This window comes from Pipra filicauda, unplaced genomic scaffold (assembly GCF_003945595.2).
Source record: "Pipra filicauda isolate LSUMZ 115617 unplaced genomic scaffold, ASM394559v2 scaffold365_size864120_pilon, whole genome shotgun sequence".
Lineage (NCBI taxonomy): Eukaryota > Metazoa > Chordata > Aves > Passeriformes > Pipridae > Pipra > Pipra filicauda.
In genome coordinates, this window is record NW_024104493.1 from 489,481 (window position 1) to 508,339 (window position 18,859).

An 18,859-nucleotide genomic window follows, 5' to 3' on the forward strand; every position below is an offset into this window, starting at 1 on the left:
CTTTGCACACATACAGACTAGGGCAATATATCTACTCAAGTCCCATTCTTCATTTATTTCCAACAGCCTCCCCTTTCCCTGGGTGTGACCAGGCTTATGGCATGCGGGAACAGAATGAGGCTGAACATCAGCCTCAAGGTAGCTAAACACTTGCTTGTTTCCACAGTTTGTAATTAAACAGTCTGACCTATCGGATAAAATGCTAACATCATACCGATAGGGCCACGAACCTGAATCTTGTTAATGTTAACCTGTATCTTCATCACCTTGAAAAGGTCTTTCCTCCCAACTTTCCTTCCCAACTTGCAGAAGCTGCAAGAGACTAACATGCACATGGAAAAAAAAAATCCATCAAGTTAAAAGAGAGGAACAATTCAGTCCTACAAAGTGAGGAGAAAGCATTAGACTGAGCAGTGAAGCAAGGGGAGAGAAGGCTTACCAGCATAAATGCATAAATGTTAAGACACTGTGGAAGCTCCAAAGTGCTCAAAAAACACAGTAATCAACACTGACATGCCAAAGAAAGCACACACTAGAAAGTTCTGTAAGAGGAAAAGGCAGAGTGAGCCCCACTGGAACAGCTAAAATAGAGCTGCATGTGAGAAATGACAGGTAGGAAGAAGGCACAAACTGAGAAGAAACCCTACTGTTAACTTCAGGTATCGCGAATTTATCCCAAAATTTCCAGTTTAAGTCACAAAAGTGCTGCACCCACACAGCCTTCCACAGACGCGAACAGGTCGTGTAACCGCATTTTGCTTCTGACAGCAGAAATAACTGCCCAGAGGTTAAAGAAAAGAAACAGATAAGGAAGCAGGAGGACACCTATAAAACAGCTTCCTACCAAAAAAACCTTTTTTTGATGGTTATTAGCAAGGAAAATCCCTGGTGGATAAATATAGCTTTTGTAGTCAGCTAAAAATTAGAGCTATTAGAATATCTCTTGACAGCTCCAATAACAGCTCTCAGTTGCTTAGACTCATTGAAAGTTTATAATCAACTTGCTGCAAAAGCTTTTATTTAGAACATGTGTCACTGAAGAAAAACACTGAAGCAAAACCTGATTTTATTTTTCAAATGTCTTAACAACTGATCCCCTTGGAATTATGTCAGGCATGTCACATTAGGATGGCTTGGGCTCACCTTGACCAGCAAGTATGTTAAAATGCAACTAAACCTGTCTACATTTGCACTCCCAGCACATGCTTCTAAAATTTCAAATGGTTACAGAGGAAAGGCATCTGTGGATCTAACACTGATCAAGACCACATTATCAATGTGTTTTACTTCAACATGAAGTGTTACAGGCAAAAGCAGTCTTAGAGAATAATGTAAAACTTATTTTCTGCACACCTGAATTTAAAAGAGAAGGGAGAACTTTCCTGTGCAAAAATCTATTTGCTGTGGTAGGTTCTGTTGTTATAAAAGGTACAATTATACAGTACCTGTTTTTGGTGTGAAGGGTTATATATGTAAATGGTTGAATTAATAAACCAGAGTTCAGAATGAGCTTTTCCTGTTCCTGTTAATTTATGGCCCGGTGTTACATTCCTTTCATGTAATGCCACAGTTTTCAGTGAATAACTTCACATTATCCTCCTCAGAGTGCAGATACAAAGAACATCAACCATCAGTTTCATAAGACTCTCCCTCTTAACCCTCAAGGGTTTAGGTGCCCGATAAAGTTTTAGATATTATTAAAACTTTAAACATCCGTGCTTGGCTGCTACTACTCTCTGAGCACACAACTTTCTGCCAGCGGGTACTTGTGCCAACACTGAAGCCTTCATAACACTGCTTGAACCAGCACCGCACGTCCAAACCACCACACGGTTCTCAAATTCCCTGCTTGCCCTCTCGCTCCTCAACTGCTGAAACGCAAGAACACGTCTCTGGAAGTGCAACTTCCAGATCTGTCCTTTATCCCAATGAAATAAGGAGTTTGTGAATCAACTAGCTGCACCAGTTTTGTACAACACAAACACTAGGTCAAGAAGCATTCAGGTTTAAATCCATCTCTAGACCTGTCTCAGCCACAACCCAGAACCCAGGTTTCATTATTCCAGTTGAATTCTTGTGACTGCGTGGTAATGCCATCCATGTTTCATCCAGTGCTTTCAACAGAAGAAGCTCAGCTCCGGAGCTTCTGCCACCCAGGAGGGCACCATATTCAAATCACTCTCCCAAATCAGCAATATGATCTAAAGAAGAACCTTTGGAAAAGGGGACCCTGCTCAGGCATTTCATTCCAGGACAATGTTTGTAACTGCAAATAATACAGATGGATTGACACCTTTACCTAGCTAGACCCAAGACATAAGCCTCTGTAAAAGTTAAGCTGCAGAGCAGATCTCTCTCTACATGTCCTACTGGTCCCTGAGACACTCTGATTGTTTTCCTCTGAGGGGTAGCCAGAGGACACCTTGCATGGCCTTTCCCTGCAGGTCATACAGGCAAAGCAGGGGCCAACTCTGGGCTACGGGCATCAGGGTAGCTGCAGGTCAAGCATCTGCACACTCTAGCCCTTAAGCTACCTTGGATGTTTTGCCTCCTCCTTCTGTCAACTGTACTGAAAGTACAGACATGCTGTTGGTCTGTTTATCTTCGCTCAGCTTTCTAAAGAATCAGTGAAATTAATCACATGTGGCACTTGTAACTATTGTACTAAAATAAACAAAATTCAACCACAGGATCACTTTTTAGTATTCAAAGCACTTGCATGCTTTCAGTCCTGCTGAAAATACTCGCTCAGAGGACACCCTCTCCCTCCCTGGGCTTTAACAGCTCCCAACCCTATGCAGCGTGTCAGGGCAGTTACTTGGCTGCACACGCAGCTTGAACATCACATCTGACTTCAGGGTTAGGGAAGGGGATTCCAGTACAAAAGCAGCATTGAGAAAACAGCTTAGAAAAGTACAGCAGCACTGCCAGGGCTCTAACTTTATAAGTAGATTTATAATTAAGAGTAAGAGCTATTAATTAGTTTTCAATGGTAACAGCAAAGAGCTAATGATCTATTAGGAATCACAGACACTGCATTTAACATTTAGTATTTCCCTCATTTCTCATGAGGCAAAAGACAGACTTATAAATTCAAGATATGACACAAGAGATCTCAACACACAAAAACTATTGCCAACAACATTAACTTCAGCAGGAAACCTATCCTATAGAAAGTGAACACAGCAGAAATTAATCTTTACCCAGATATTTTGACGGGGAGTTCACATGTAATACTTCCATTCTTGGTATGAGTTTTAGTTACAACAAAGCTATGGACAACAGCCATAAAGCAGGTAGTACATGTTTTAACATGGGTGCATCAGGTTTGACTTCAAGAGCCAAATTTTTTTTTGAGGGAGGGTTGTATCTTCTGCAATCAAGCTTTTTAAACTCTGCCTTCTCCATCCAAACAGCTGGAGTATAGAAGAGCTTAAAACAAAAAAAAAGTGAAGTGCCCCATTGTGTTTTGACTCAAAGCAGATACAGCAGTAACCCTCAAGGTTACCTTGCCCTATGTGCGGCCTCAGGAAGGAAAAAAACACAGTTTCAGCAAAGGAATTTCTTGCCTGGCTGGAGGCCGCACCCGCCACATCAACTGATGGCAGAAAAGCATTTGGATTCACAAGTCTACCCGTAGCACCCAGCCGGAGGCAAAGTAAAACTTTCTCATTTTCGGAGAAGAAAAGAAACTCTTGCTCAATAAGTAGCAATTATGCTGCAGAATTTATATGCTGAGCACGGCTGAATGTACGAACACCAGATCAGTCAACCATAGCTTTAGTGCTTTGAGTATGATTAACAGAATGAACTTTCAAAGGTCAATTAAATGTCAACACATTTTAAAGAGATATTCTTCTTAAGTTGGGTGATGTGTAACAGTACCTTCCAGAGCTGCTGTGCCACTTTCATCTTAAAATTTTACCCATCCAATACTTACACGTGCAGATATAAAGATGATAACTAATTAACTATTGATAGAAAATAATGGCTGTTTAACTCCTGGCTTTTCTATTGCTAAGCTATCTTTATTACTTGTGTCTAACCAAGTACACAGGGACGCTTACCCTAAAATTTCATTTCAGCTGTTGAGGGTGAGAGCAAAGAGAGAAGAAAAGGAGCAAGAACAGTTTGAAAGTCTAATAATTTACTATATGAAAAGGAGAAGAGGCTTTTGATATGCAATTGAGCTGCTTGGATATAAATCTGGAGGAGGAAGAGGGGGACAGCACTGTAACTGAATTAATTATGAACATGTTAATCATGACTTTAGGCAGCCCAGCAATTTATCTCTTCGCTTCTAAACATTTCTGGGAATTCAAACTTCAGCTAACTAGCTCAAGACATCTTAAAATTAATGCTGAAAAAACTGAACACTCAGTACAGATTCATTTAAATCACCTCTCCAACTGGATGATGAGATCATTAGTTTTAAAAAAAAGGTCTCCATCTCAGTACAAACTAAAAGGATTAAAATCCTGACCAAGGCCTCACAACAGTACTATAATCATTCTGACACGAACAATATTTATTCAAGACCAGAGCTAAAGAATCATTTGAGAGTTGAGAAAAACCAGCAGAGAGCCGCACTCTGTGCAGACGCCAGAGGAAAACGGGCTGCAGAGTTTTCCTTCTATAAGGGCAGCGGTCCCGGCACCTCTCCACAGGTAGGCTTGTAACTCCACGCGATTTTAGGATGAGTTTTTCAGGAGGTTCCCGCTCCGGCCCTGGCAGCCCCGCTGCGTTTCGGGCCAGGTGCCGCGGGCAGCGGCGGCTCTGCCCAGATAGGGACTAGGGCGGACAACCTTCAAAGTTCCTAAAAAGTTCCCAGCCCCAGGGGCTGCCTGACCCCCGCCGGGCACGGCCGCCCCATCCCGCCGCACCTGCGGCCCCGGCCGGCGCCCTTGGGCACAATCCGGGAGCTACGGGCGGAGCGGACACCCGGCCCGGCCCGGCCCGGCCCGCAGGCGGCCCGGACCCCCGCCCGCTCCTTACCTGGCCGGGTCCCGCCGGGCCGCGCCCAACTTTCCCACTCCGGGCGAAACTTGCGGCAGGCAGTGGGCCCGCTCCCGACGTCCGCCTCCAGCCCAGCCTAGCCTAGCCTAGCCCAGCCCAGACCGTCCCGTCCCGTCCCAGCCCAGCCCCCCGCCGGCCCAGCCACAGGGGCGGGGAAAGGGGGCGGGGGTAAGCGAGCCCGCCCCGTGCCGGGCATTGTACGCCCCCGGAGCGCCTTTCGCGGTAGAGGAGGCAACGCAGGCTCCTCCTCCCCTCGCCATGTTCTTTGTCTGTCTGGCTCTCCCCGGCCGTTCCTCCGGCGCCGCGGCCGCCCCGGCGGGGCCGGCGGAGCGCGGCGGGGCCGCCCCGGCCGCAGGTGACAGAGCGGCCACCCCCGCCCAGCACCGCCCCCCGCCGGCGGGATCTCGGCGCGCTCTGCCAATCGGCTCGGGGCAGAGAGGCAGCCTCGGCCAATCAGGTGCCGCGGAGCGCGGAGGGTGCCCCGGGTGAGCCAATGGGACGCGGAGCGGCGGGCGGGCCCGCCTCCCCCGCGCGGCGCGTGGAGCGGGGAAGCGGCGGGGCTCGCGCCGCGGGGCCTCTCGGGGCTCCTCGAGCTCCATGAGGGCAGCGCTTCCCGGCCCCGTGGGGTCCCACAGCGGCACGGCCGGCCCGGGCAGGCCTCGCCTGCCTCCGACGAGACTTGACTGGGGAGGCGGGAGGAGTCGAGGGCAAAAAGGGCTTGCGAAAAAGCAGAGTGACGTCCCTTCTGGGGATCCGGAGAGAGGAGTTGGTAGAGACCGGAGCAGCCGCACAGTCTGAGAAGCGCTGTCTGTCTCTAGTGGTTGTTTCTTACGCGGCCAAAAGCCTCGTCTGATTTGCCCTTATGTCAGTTTTATGTTGTAAGGAACACGAAGTCCCTTATATACCCAAGCAGTGAGCACTAGAAATAATAATAGCTCAGGGGCGAAAGCCACTACCGTGAGGTCTCACTGCCCTTCCCATGGCTACCATGGGGTCATCAAGGTTGGAAGAGTCTTCAAGATCATCAAGTCCAACCATCCACCCAGCACTACCGCTTGCAACCCCTAAATCACTAAACCACATCACCCAGTACCAGATCCAAATGCCCCTTGAACACTTCCAGGGATGGTGACTCTAACACTTCCCTGGGCAACCTATTCCAGCCTGACCACCGTAACACTGAAATTTTTTTTCTAATATCTAATCTGAATCTCCCCTGTCTCCACTTAAGGCCATTTCCTTGAGTCCTCTCACTATTGATGCTCATTTGACCCACAAGTATGTGCCACTCAATCCTACCTAGTAAGTCACAGTTACACACCTCAAACCCAATGTGTTTATGGTTTATTCCCAAAGTACATAATCTTGTTGCTTGGTGCTTGAACTTCGGTCATTATTCCAGTCCTCAAGTTCAGGCAAATCCTTTTTCAGGCTACCCTGACCTTTCTCCTGGCTGTCCCTCACAGCCCTGCCATCAGGAAATTTCACCAGTACACCTCATAATTTGGCATGTGGATGAACCTGTTAAAGTTTAGATAGTTATAATGCTTGATCTTTCTGGAACATCTTTCTGTGAAGCATTTCCTCTCTGGCATTTCCCTTTAGCCAACTTCTTACCCACTCTGCAGCACCTCACCAACTCCTGTAACAGCTTTCCATGAAATCATGTACCAAATGCTGACTGAGGTCTAGTCATGGCGGATCTCCTGCCTTCTCCTTATTCAAGAACCTCACTGCTCACAGAGGGTACTGGGTTTGCTTCACAAAATATACCTTTGGTAAAGTGCTGTTGTGTTTTATCCCACTTTCCACTTACTTGCACCTGTTTCATTACGTTCTCCTTACACATTTGCTCTCAATCCTTAGTGATTAATGGCGGTGGATAAGTAGTCTGCAGTTGTTGGTGCTGATTTTGAATGCTGGCAGTAAGAGCACGATAGTGGGTAGCCCATGTGGGCTTCCTCCTGCCTGGGGAAGAACATCTGACTCAAGAGGTGAAGATTGCCACAGTAGGAATCTCATGCCATAGATACAACAGTAATAGAAGCTAATTCCTTGTATGCCATACAATATGGCCGTGGAAGAGTCCTCAATATAACAATTAACAGAAATAGACTTGGCTAATTTGGATTTTTTTTCTCATATGTTGCATGGAAGTCCTTGTTTCTCAGCCTTTTGTCTTAAGAGCTGAATATCAGTGTGTAAGCATGTTGGTGCCAGCATCCTCTCCTGTGTATCTCAAAACAAAGCCTTAGGTTAGATTTTTTTGCTGAATTTCTGTTTCTCAATTAAGGTCTCACCTGCTGAGCTAACTTGGTACTTTTCTGGTGTCTGCAGGTTTTATCTGAGAAGTTCAGGCATTGTTATTGCTTGAAAGGCTTGCATTTCTGTCACAGCCAGGCATGAGTCCAGGGGCAGAGCCCAGGCATGTCATTGTGGTACAAACATCTTGCTAAAGATAAACCTACCCCCAGAAACCCACAGCTCAAGCTGGACAAGATGTAAGAGATGTTGAAGGACCAATGACATCTAGTACTTATACAAGGAATATATCTAAGGATTCAGCCAAATCTCGGCAGCAGAGCAGGGCAAAAAATTTGGAATCGCTCATATCCATGCTCCACAAATCTCTTCTGCAAAAGCCATGCCCAGCTTCCCGATATATGGGTAAGACATCCATTGGTCACAGCAGATACATAGCGGTTTGCAATGCCTTTATGAGCTGCCACTGATTGACCTAGGGTAATTGGCCAGATTCCTACTTATAAGCTGTTTCAAATGTTAGAAAAACACTTCCTAAGACACTTCCACAGGTGTGGAAGAAGTTGATGTTAGCATCTCATCTCACTTTTGCCATGGACTAAGAGCAGGGATGCGCCTTGTGGCTTGGCTGACCTCTGGTAACCCCATCAGTGGTGAGCTCTCAGCAGCCTTTAACATCAGATGGATCAGTCAGAAGGCTGGGTTAGCCCAGTCTTGCTGGCCTTCAGAGACCTGAATAGTACTGTTTTACACTTAAAATAGCTTGGTAAATGTAGAAAGTTCAGTCATATATTAAAGGTGTGCAGGCCTATATTCATTATCTTTTTTCAGTCACAGTTTATTATTGTAATACCTGTGAGTGAAAGATATTAGACTCTGGCAAATGAAACGTTCTTTGAGTTAGAAAAAAATTGTGTCTACTTTGTTAGGGGCTTGTCTCTCAGAAACGTGGTAAGTCAATGATGCCCTTGTAGTGATTAATAGAGAAGCCATTCAGAATTCTTGGGGTGGAGGGGGTTGGGGTTTTTTTAATTACAGAGATAACTTCCTCATCAAATCCATTGCTCAAAGACAAAACAACTGTGTTTTACTCACTTTCACTGCTGTAGTGAGATGAAAAGTTGGTGATATATTCTCCCCAGAGGTCATCATAGCTACAAACAAGGTTGTGGCTCTAATATATACACACAGACTGGTGGACAAAGCCCAGTGTTTATTGTAGTATAAGAGAAACTGAACAGAAGGGAAGGAGGAGATTAAACAAGGCATTAGGAAAGAAGAGACACCTTCCCTACATGGCATCTGATGCTGGAGGCTGGAAGGAAGAAAAAGCACAGTCATTTAATTTTATTTTTTAATGAAGGACAAACACATGGCAACTTTAAGGGCAAAACCAGTAATATCTTCTTTCTTCTTCTGATCCAAACTCAAGAAATGTCTCAAACCCCTTTTGAGCCAGTACTCATGGCCTCACAGATTATTTCCACCAAAAAAACCAAGTCAAGGGTAGAGTTGGAATTGGCAGTGACAAAAGCTCTGCTTCCTTGAGGAAGAACATACCTTCTTCAATATTATTCAGTACTCCTAGCTTTCTTCCAGTGTATTTTCTACCAGAAAGATTCCTTGTGTCTCTCTCAGTCAGCATTTTCCACCCTTCCCTTGCAGCTGTGACCACTTGTCTCTGCCTCTTCTCTGGCTCTTTCCAGTCACAAACAAGCAACACATTCTGGCTGATGTTCTGATTCTTTGTAGCAGGGCCTATATAGTCTGAGCTTTTGTGTGAAATTAATATTAAACCATTACATTACACTCTAAAAATGTTTGTACTAAAAAAGTTACAAAGTTAAGCACTCCTCCAGGCAACACACTTCAGCAATATAAAATGTTTTTCTGCATAATCCAACTTTCAGAACAGCTCTTGGTTTTATAATGTATAGCACAAGAGGATCTGATGTTGGTTGGCTGATAGATACAGCCATAATGAAACTTCTTAATGAAACTTCTTAATGAATAATACTGGCCGGGCAGTTCTGCCACTTCATTTCTCACTGAAACAATAATTCAGAATTCACTGCTCAAAAATTCGTTTTCTTTTTCATTGCAATGACAGTTTCGCATCTGCAGGAGATATAATATGAATATATAACGTTCAGACGAGAGGTTACATCTTTGCCCTCTACTATTGTCTTCAGTGCTGAAGCACAGCAATGGTTTTCTTTGAAAGCACAGCAGACAGCTTTTTAAAGTGGCCTCACTGGCAAAGAGGACAGCAGCAGATGTCCAATTCAGTACTTCTATCATGCACTCAGTGAGTCACAATTAGAGAGAGGCATGTAGTCTTTAACCTTCAACAAACATGATCAGAGTAACTGGAATATTGTCTTGTATCTGAACTTCAAAGTAACTTAACCCAGCTTAGAAAATACCTAGAAAATACTATTTTACAATTTAATCAAAAGTGATTTTTAGACTTCAGATCTCAACTTCAACAAAATATTATTCTTCACTGATAGGGTTCAATTTATGGATTGATATTCCTGCTATTACCAGTTACCCCCTTCTCTCTCCATAATTATTAATACCATAGTTTACCTCCATATAGCATAGTAAAAGCAGCATATGCTAACAAAAAATACCTGAGTTCCCTAACAAAATGACTAGGTATGATGTATTGACCATGACAGCATACACTTGTCATTTCTGGTGAGATTCATGGGACAATGCAATAGTTAATTCCAGAGAATTGCTGTGGTTGAAAAGAATAAAATAAAATACTATAGCCAGTTTTCAAAAGATGTGGAATCTCGCTCTGTTTTCAAGCCATTCTCAACTTACATTTGAAACAACAAAACCCTAAAGAGTAATGAGCAAATCAACGTACAGATATACGCCTGATAGCTTCAATGCTTGTGTTTGCTTCACAGTAGGTATTATAGCTCTTCTTTTATCCTAACCTGGTAGCTTTGGAAGGAGGTAGGGATTTTTCCAGTCGTCATTTTGAATTGCATTCTGCTATTGTCTGATAGCATCACCAGATGAAACCTTAGCCATGAAGTCAAAGTGAAGCCAGGCATGAGAAAATCTTTAGTACTGAAGGCCAACAATAAGGGCAGCATGACTTTGAATTGTTGTTTAAAGAACGGAGAGCCCAGTTTTGACATTCTGGTATCAAAGGAATTTTCTCCTTAAGTTGTCTTGCTAAAGGCAACAGGACTATTTAGTTACTACCACCTGATATTAGTAAAAAGTGAAAGAATCTAATATTAAGAGGCAAATGACTACATTATAACTAGAAATATTTCTAATAAATGTCTTTGAAGACAAAGACTGCAGTTCTCCTGGTACAAGATATTAGATAATGTTTTAAATTTAAAGCAATTTATATTTGTAAGATTGTAAGAGAACAGTAAACATCTGTAGCTTTTTTTATCTTCCACCAGGAATAGACCAGAAAATATTAAGCATATAATTTCCTAACAAATTAAAATTTGACGTAGAGGTGAATACAGAAACAAAAGAGGGGAGAACATGAAATACTGTATTGCAACAACGATTTACTCATTTTTGGATGGTTCTGTGATGGTAAATGTTTGTAACATAAACAGACACACTGTTCATGAGCTTTTAAGGATCAGGACCTTGTTTACATTGGGGAAATGCGATCAAACAGCACGAACTAACAATTATGGTTTACAAGACAAGCTGCTTAGTATCATATGAGTTTTGTAAGGCTCCTCTAGCTGAATGTGTGGGACAACAAAGGAAAGTAATTAGTCAATATCCTTTGCTTTCTTTTGAGATAAATTTTTTTATCAGCTAAATGTCTTTTTTTTTCCCTCAAAAGATGCTTTCAAGCTTCAGGCTTTCTGTGCTGTTCAGTAAAGCAGTACAGTACAGTAACTACAGTATAAGGAGCAAACAAGTAATGCCACAGTATTTTATCACATTGTTACTTTGGTAATATTAAATCACTGAACATGTCATTCATGTTTAGTGTATTATTTTCTTTAGTAAATTACCAGTAAAGGAAAGCAGTAACATTTTTCTTTAAAGTGTAGCAGGTGGAATGTAGTTAAAGTTTGTATCATGCAGGGACAAAGAATTAAAGAGCGTAACTGTAATTCTTACATTTCATAATACGTGAGCGCTTGATTTCATGGCTTTCTTTTAATGTAGCTTTTACAAGTGATTTTCTTTAAAAATTGGAGGAGGGAACCCCCAAAGCACCATAGTCATACCTGTATGGCACATAGGGGCTGAAATGTTTAGGTTTCCTGTGGAAACCACAGCTGCTGAAAGCAGCATGTGCTTTCTTGTAGCAGTAGCTTATTCTCTGTAGGTAGACCAGCACAAGAACATGTCTGCTCGGTGTGTTTCAGCAGTAGCAGCAGCCACAGAGGATTCAGGGAGCTTGGATATCACTCCAGGACCTGCTACACTATGTTTTCACATGACAGCTCTTCCACCTGCTTGCCTCTTCTGAGGATGATCCACTGATCAACAGTGCTTCCCTACTCACTCGCTCCTGCCAACTGCCCAAAATCTGCCTCATTCCTTCCATTTATTTTCATTTTGTAAAGTTCTTGGAGATCTGCTGATGCAAAAGAGTACTGGAGAGGCAGGTGCTCTTCCCAAACACTGCCTGTGAAACAGATTGGAACAAAGGCAGAATGAACCAGAAATAGGACCAAATCTGCCTGATCAAGTGACAAGCACCAAGAACAAATGAAACCACAGATACAAGATCCATATCCTTCCATTGGGTAACTGGTAACAAACCTGTTTTTCAGGTCTGGTTAGTTGCAATGGTAGATAAGCTGAATTTCTGTGTGTCCTTCAGCTGTCCACAATGCAAATAATACATTTTGGGGGTGATTACTCATTTTCAAGTTAATTATCAGGAGAGTTCTGGAGCACACTGTTGCTTTCCTGCAGAGATGCTTTTTAATTTAGTCATCCTGGTCGGTATCTGACAGCCCTCTAGCACTAAAGGGCCTAGAGACCCTCTGTGAAGGGACGAGGTTGTGTGTCTGTCCTGAGAGGAAGGATGCAACCAGTGTTAGGTGAAAGACCCCTTTCACACAAGCTGCGTGTCTGTCCAGGCCTTCATCCCACCCTCATCTTTGCACCCTACCCTCATCTCCACGTCCCACCATGTCTCTGCATCCCACTTTTGTCTCTGCATCCCACCCTTGTCTCTGCATCCTGCCCTCGTTCTAAGCCACTGAATTTTTCTTTTTGCTGGGGGTTTCCCCAGGAGCAACTCTTAAGATCCAGAATGATCTGCTTAGTTCTCATTATTGCCATAGTATTTTATAGGAAGTTTCAAAAGTGCACTGAACTGATAGCACTGTTGTGCTGAAACAGGTAGAAAATTTCTATACTAAGGTATATAGCACTGCCTTACCTTGCACTCCCATCTCTGAAAGCCAGAGTTTTGTTAAAATACACGACTGAAAAACTGAAGTCTAGAAACAGCATAGTACATATATTTGAATGGAATCTGCTTTTTTTTTTTTTTTTTTTTTTTTTTTTTTTTTTTTTTTGGCAGCTGAATGATTTAATACATAAGTTTATTCAGCAAGTTTGGGAATAAGCTGCTGTGGCAGTAACTTAATGATGACAAGCTCTGACTGCCAGGCAGTGTTTTTTATTGCGGGTCATTGCTGTCTTCAGTGTTTGAGACAAATGTTGGATTCATTGGGGGATCTTTCAGCAGAAGGATAATATGTTGAAAAGCAGCTCTGTCAAAATTACTTTGCTGTTGAACATTTTCTAGTAATCACAGGATCTGAAGTCTGATTTATTAATTAAAACCTATCAGCACATGCTCTAAAGAAACCAGCATGGCTGAACTATGTCCTTGTTAAATGAGATTAAAGGACATGACAAAAGTTTGTATAGTATGCCTCAGCCCACACTTCCTGTAAAGGATACAGCTTGTTATTTTTCAAAATATGCTGAATATATTTTCTTTATATCTTGGTTTATTATGACTCGTGGGAGCAATCGTAAAACTGAAGCATACAAGAACTAAGCAGAAAAAAAAAAATAACTGGACTGCGCAGGAGGAGCTGGCATATCCCAACTGTATTATTCTCCTGTAAAGGAACAGAAAGGTATTTGGCCAGATTTTCTCCAAAAGGAACAAAAACTTTGATAGAATCTTTGCTTAAACTTTTGTCAAGTAATTTTTCAAATAAATTTATTGAGCTATATGACACATAAAGAGAAATAAAGTATGCCTTAATATGAACAAAGGAAGACAGAATTAAAAACCCCTATTAATTAGCAACATGTAGCTGAGAGTATCATCCTATGACACTTTTGTGGGATTGCTGTAAGTAGTGCCTACTTCCACAGCATGTGACAAACTTCTTGCAGTCTGCTCTGTTGGATTATTATAATGCACTGAGCCTGTATGTTCAAATTTGTCCTTGATAGGAAAACTATTCCCTGAGCCCCAGCAGGTAATGCTGTAGCCAGAAGTGGGCAGCTTGCTGCCAGGCTCCCTAGCCATCTCTGCTCTTCCAAGACTCCAAGCCCCAGGCACACCTCTCTCTTGTCTTTCACTTTTTTGCGGCTGTTGTGTTTTTGCACCAGTCTGTGCTTCTTCCTGGAATCTGGGGTTAGTGTGCAGCGCTGCTTCCCCACTGGCAGACTTCTAGCCTTTGAAATTCAGTTGAATGTTTCATGTGCTGTTAGCAAGATACATGGATGGTGGTGGGCTGGTGGTGTCTGAGGGAACTGAAGTGTTGATCAAAGCTGCTTTTTCCCCTCACTGATCTGTATCTCCCTAAGCCCCCAGCTTGGCCACAGAGACATCCTCCATTGTGGAACAGACTGGGTGCTGGAGGGACCTCTGCTCTGCTCTGACTCTGCTGGGAGGGGAGTGCCCTTCCTGAGTGCCATGTTCTCCCAGGGCTCCCAGGAACCCTGTCCCCACCACAACCTCACTGTGTCCACTTCCATCCCAGAATCTTCCAGTGCCTTTCCAGTTTCACAGAGCCAGCAGCAGCTCTTACCCTCTGGCAGAGGTGACAGAGGGATTAGAAAGCGCTGTACACAGAGTAGTAACATGGAGATAGCTGAATAATTTCTGAATTACTCATACAGGCAGTGACAGATAATAAAATCAGCATTGTTTGGTAGTGCAGTAGTTTACTGGGTATTACTGTGTCGCCAGGGTACTGGCTACCTCAACTTTGAGCTAGCCTATATAGTTACTGCTGGAGGGGGATTTGTGAGCAGCCCATTGCCATCCTTTGTCTGCTAGAGAGGATTTTCTGGGCTTCTCCTACACCTTTTTCTGATCCTTTTCTGCCACACCAGAAAAAAATTGCAGGGGCCTTTTTCTGAGTCCTTCCTTCTTATGCCAAGGCACTGTCTAGGTGCACTCAGTTGCCTTTGGTTTCATCTCCACTGCTGTTCCAGGTCTGTTTCCAAGCTCTTCACACAGCTTGAGTAACGTGGTACTTTGGGCTTATGGGATCACTTGCTAAGCCTCCTGATGGCAGTAAGCCCACCTCCATGTTGCACTGTGCTGAGGTGGTGCCATTGTAGCCACGATCCAGCTGCTGCTTGTTTGCTCCCCCATGGGAAGCATGGTCCTGGTTATCCTGCTCTCTGTTCCCTGTGCAGGACAGGTGTCCCATATCCAGAAAGACTCAATGCAATTGTTCACCACAGTTATGTCTGTTTTGCTTCGGCTGCCTCTGTTTCTGGTCATGTCTGCCTGTGCTATGAGGGTGTAATCAAAAATTGGTTTGAATGTTACTCCCTTGGGCACGGAATCAATGGCAGAGGCTGCTGCCATGTACCAATATCTCATCTGAGAACAGTCCATCCACATCCTTCCTCGAGCATTCTCGTGATAGTCCACCTTCAGAAACTACAGGAATATTGCAGAGCAATTGCATAACTCCTGGCATTAAATGTGAATGTGCTTGGTATGACATTTTGCCAAGAGCAGACTGGGATTTCATACAACAATTCATCACAGGTACTTACACACTCTGTTGGACATGAATGTTTAGTTAGACAATACATTTTACCTTGGAGTAACCGGCACAAAGCACTGATGTGCTAGTGCTTGTGGGAGCAGATGGCTTGCCTAGGCTCTGAATCCATAACAAATCTCTTCCCCAGAATCACAGAAAGCTGCAGAGGAACCGTCTCCTGTCAAATTTCTTCTCCTGCCTGGTGGGACCAACTCCAAACTCAGCTATTCACATTGCACTGTTTATTTCTCAAAACTTATACTCTAGAGTTTAAAACTAAGTGCTGAAAGTGGTGAGGAAAACCCAAGCAAACCACAGCATGTGTGACTAAAAGCAAGATGATAATAAGTGGTCCTTGAGACCTAGACAATCCCTTCTCTGTGAATCACCAGGGACTTGAATACAGGCCCTTTGGTGGGCAGCAAGGCAGCTGGTGTGGGCTGCATATGGGTGGCCCACCAACACCAAATCTGGGGAGAACTGTAATACCAGAACTCTTCTTGAGTTTCTGAAATTCAAGCCTGTCTCTTGCATGTTACAATATGGAAAGTATGCTGAAGGACCATTTCCAGCTCCGACAGGAATTTTCTCTGACCTTTTGACAACTACCTGTTGTATTGCCTCCCCAGCTGGAAAAATGGAGAGAATAGTTCCCTAACTCAATAGACAGCTCAGATTTAAATTTAGTAGGCACTTTTAGAAAATACTTCAGGATTCTTGGACAGGCAGCTTTGTGCAAGTACTTCTGGCTATCACTGCTGTCTCCTTAGGGATGAGAAAAGGATGTACCAAATACAATAAGAATAGCAACAGAGGACTGATACTGCTCGTTTCCAGGATGGGTGAGATGAATGCCATTTTCTTCTTATTTGCCTTCATAAATCATCTCCCTTTCTCTTTTTTTTCCTTAGGAGTTTTCATAAGGACTGTTGATTTCCACCTTATACGAAATGGGCAAAATGTCATCAGGGAGGTCCACCTATTAAAACAAACTGGTAAGAGTTTTCATGCCCTTATTTCCTGATGACAGAAAGGACTTTCGATTTTATGCATAACAAAAGTTTTGGTCCACAATGGCAAGAAAATTACTTATCTTCTATATATTTGTTTCTGTGGCATTAGGTAATTCTGTGTTCAAGAAACACTTTCCTGTACATATAAACACACCGAATCTCTAGTGGAGAACATCTAAAGAGAAATATGAACTTACCTTAATAAATAGGTACGATACATTGGCCGTTTGGCAGATCCTTGTCGAGCAGTGCAGGAACACTAGGGTGCTTGGAATTCAGTCCTATTGTCCCCAGGCTGAATTGCTTTGAAAAAGGTCACATGAGGAGGAAAGGAAGTTTTGACTTTCACATGCCTGTTATTGCTAAGGAAACCACTTCCTCGCTATTCACATATTCAGCATGTCTCCAGTTTTGGCACTCTGACAAATGACATCGTGCTACTGCATCGAGTAACAAAGAAGGGTGGAGAAGGCTGTTAGACAACTTGAAGTGTTTGAAACGCTAGTACAGCTTTTGTAGGACTGTCAAACTTCAAGTGGGCTCTGTGAGAGTAAGCAGGGTCCTTTGTTAGCTGCAGATGGGATACCTGGAGTTTAGAAATGTGGAAAAAAGGTTCTGGGCTACATGTCAGCAAGCTCAGGTAGCCTGGAGGTTTCCTGGGTTGTAGCAATGACAATATTCTTACACCTCTGTGGGTACTGGGAGACAAGTTTTCTGATACAAATATACCTGAGTTATTCTCTGTGCAGAATTTATTTCAGCTTTCAAGTACATACTTGCCTTTTCTTTGGCATTTGGATATCAGAAACTGAGTATGCTTGGTATGTGGTGATTTCATTAAAAGTACTTGGATTTGAATTTTGGGCCTGCAGGACTTTTCCCATTTTTCTGACTTCTTACTCAAGAAATTAGAAAGATTGACAAGCTACCGTTGGTCAGGACTGAGAATCTCTACCAATGTGGGGATATTTTAAAGAGGACTGAAGCAAAATTTCTTTGAGGTAACGTATGTGCAAATCTCAATCTGACAAGCAAAATGTATCATAATTAGGCTTATTTCTACTCAGAGATAAAAAAAAAAGTCTAGTATGCTTCAGGATACAAGTGGGCTTCTATGTAAATATACAATAGCTACTGACATTACTGGGACCAAGTGTGAGGCATGCACAAATCATAGGAATTAAACAGCTAAAGCTCTGCTCAATTTACTGGCAGGCTACTGAGCTTTTGATATGTCAAGATCTATTTGTCTAAACGTTATCTGCAAAGACAACATAATGTAGTGAACTGAGCCTGGGACTGCGGAGGCCAGAAATCAATATTCTAATCTTGGCCCTGCTTCAGATGCATTTGGTGGCTCCAGAGTAGTTGTTTAATCTCCCTGCATGCTTACCAGAGATAAAACAGTTCAAATATAATAAACTCCACTGAAGAGCTGTGCAGATCAGTTCACAGCTTCTGTACACTTCTTTGAAGACCTGAATTGTTATATAAATATTACTATTACATGCAGGACTTTGTCTCTAGGAAAATACATGCCCTGTATCTTAGGATTTGAAATGTCAGGTCTATTTTCTAGCAGATGCCCTTGCCCCATAGAGGCTTGATACACAGCCTGGTGGAAACCCAGAAGCCACAAGGGTATCTGCCACGATACTGTCTTTTTCCCTGCCTCCCCCCCTTTTTTTTTTTTATCCAATCTGTTAAAACAGAATTACTTAAAAAATGATTCAGCTGTTTTCTTTCAGAGAACATCCTCATTTTTATTCTGTTCATGGCAGGAGTAGACCACACCTCAAGAGAAGTTATTTGCTTAATGCAGAAATAACAAGAGAAGGACCTACATATGGCCTGTTTATTAGGAAGAAAGATTAGAAAGTAGTTGTGATTTCTTCTGGGTTCAAAAACCCTTGAAAATGTGTTGGGTTTCATGTTTCACTCATTTTCCCCAATATCATAGTTTCTGAGTAATCATCTTACTAGAGGCTTAGCTGAGCTGCACTCATTCCCAAGGATCTCAGAAGGGTTACCTGAGGTGAGACAAAAGATAAGTCACAATGACTTTCTTCAGCTTTTAAAAAACAAAACCAACAAACCAAAGAAATTAACCAACCAACACTACCACAGATAACCTTCTATAATATAGGAAAGGAGAGAAATACTGGCTGTATCTCTCTTCCATGCAGCAAATGAGTTCCACCTACAGAGGACAAGAGTACCAGCTCTTGTCCAGCCCAAAAGAGCAGCAGTTTATGAATTGTTCTTGAAACTGTTTATGAGTGGACATTTTGAAATTGCTAAGAAAAAAGCAAGTGCTAAAACAATAGGGTCTACATTTACTGGTATGTATATTTGTTTTACAGTCATTAGTCCTTGCAGAAATGAGCCCAGTATCTCTAATGGTCCAGGGTTTTGTCTCCTGTACTAGTCAGCCCTCATGATGCTGTTATAATACAGTTGTTAGCACGGGCTGTAACTGGCAGGTGGTAGCAAGGTTTTGCGTAGCATCAGAAAAAGCTGGAAATATTTGATTTGGTGGGGAGGCAGCAGGGAAAGCAGTGCATGGGG

At 43.0% G+C, this 18,859-nt stretch overlaps 2 long non-coding RNA genes across 2 annotated transcripts in view; one reads left to right on the top strand and one right to left on the bottom strand.

Moving 5' to 3' along the window:
- The window catches only part of LOC114000869, a 38,023-nt gene extending 32,653 nt beyond the window's left edge, over positions 1 to 5,370 (bottom strand). The window contains exon 1 of the long non-coding RNA XR_003545380.2: positions 4,996 to 5,370. This is a non-coding gene — a long non-coding RNA (uncharacterized LOC114000869). The remainder of the gene's footprint in view (positions 1 to 4,995) is intronic.
- Positions 5,371 to 5,372: 2 nt separating this feature from the next.
- LOC120323889 overlaps positions 5,373 to 18,859 on the top strand; it is a 31,389-nt gene continuing 17,902 nt past the window's right edge. Inside the window, exons 1-2 of the long non-coding RNA XR_005564803.1 lie at positions 5,373 to 5,501; positions 16,190 to 16,273. This is a non-coding gene — a long non-coding RNA (uncharacterized LOC120323889). The remainder of the gene's footprint in view (positions 5,502 to 16,189; positions 16,274 to 18,859) is intronic.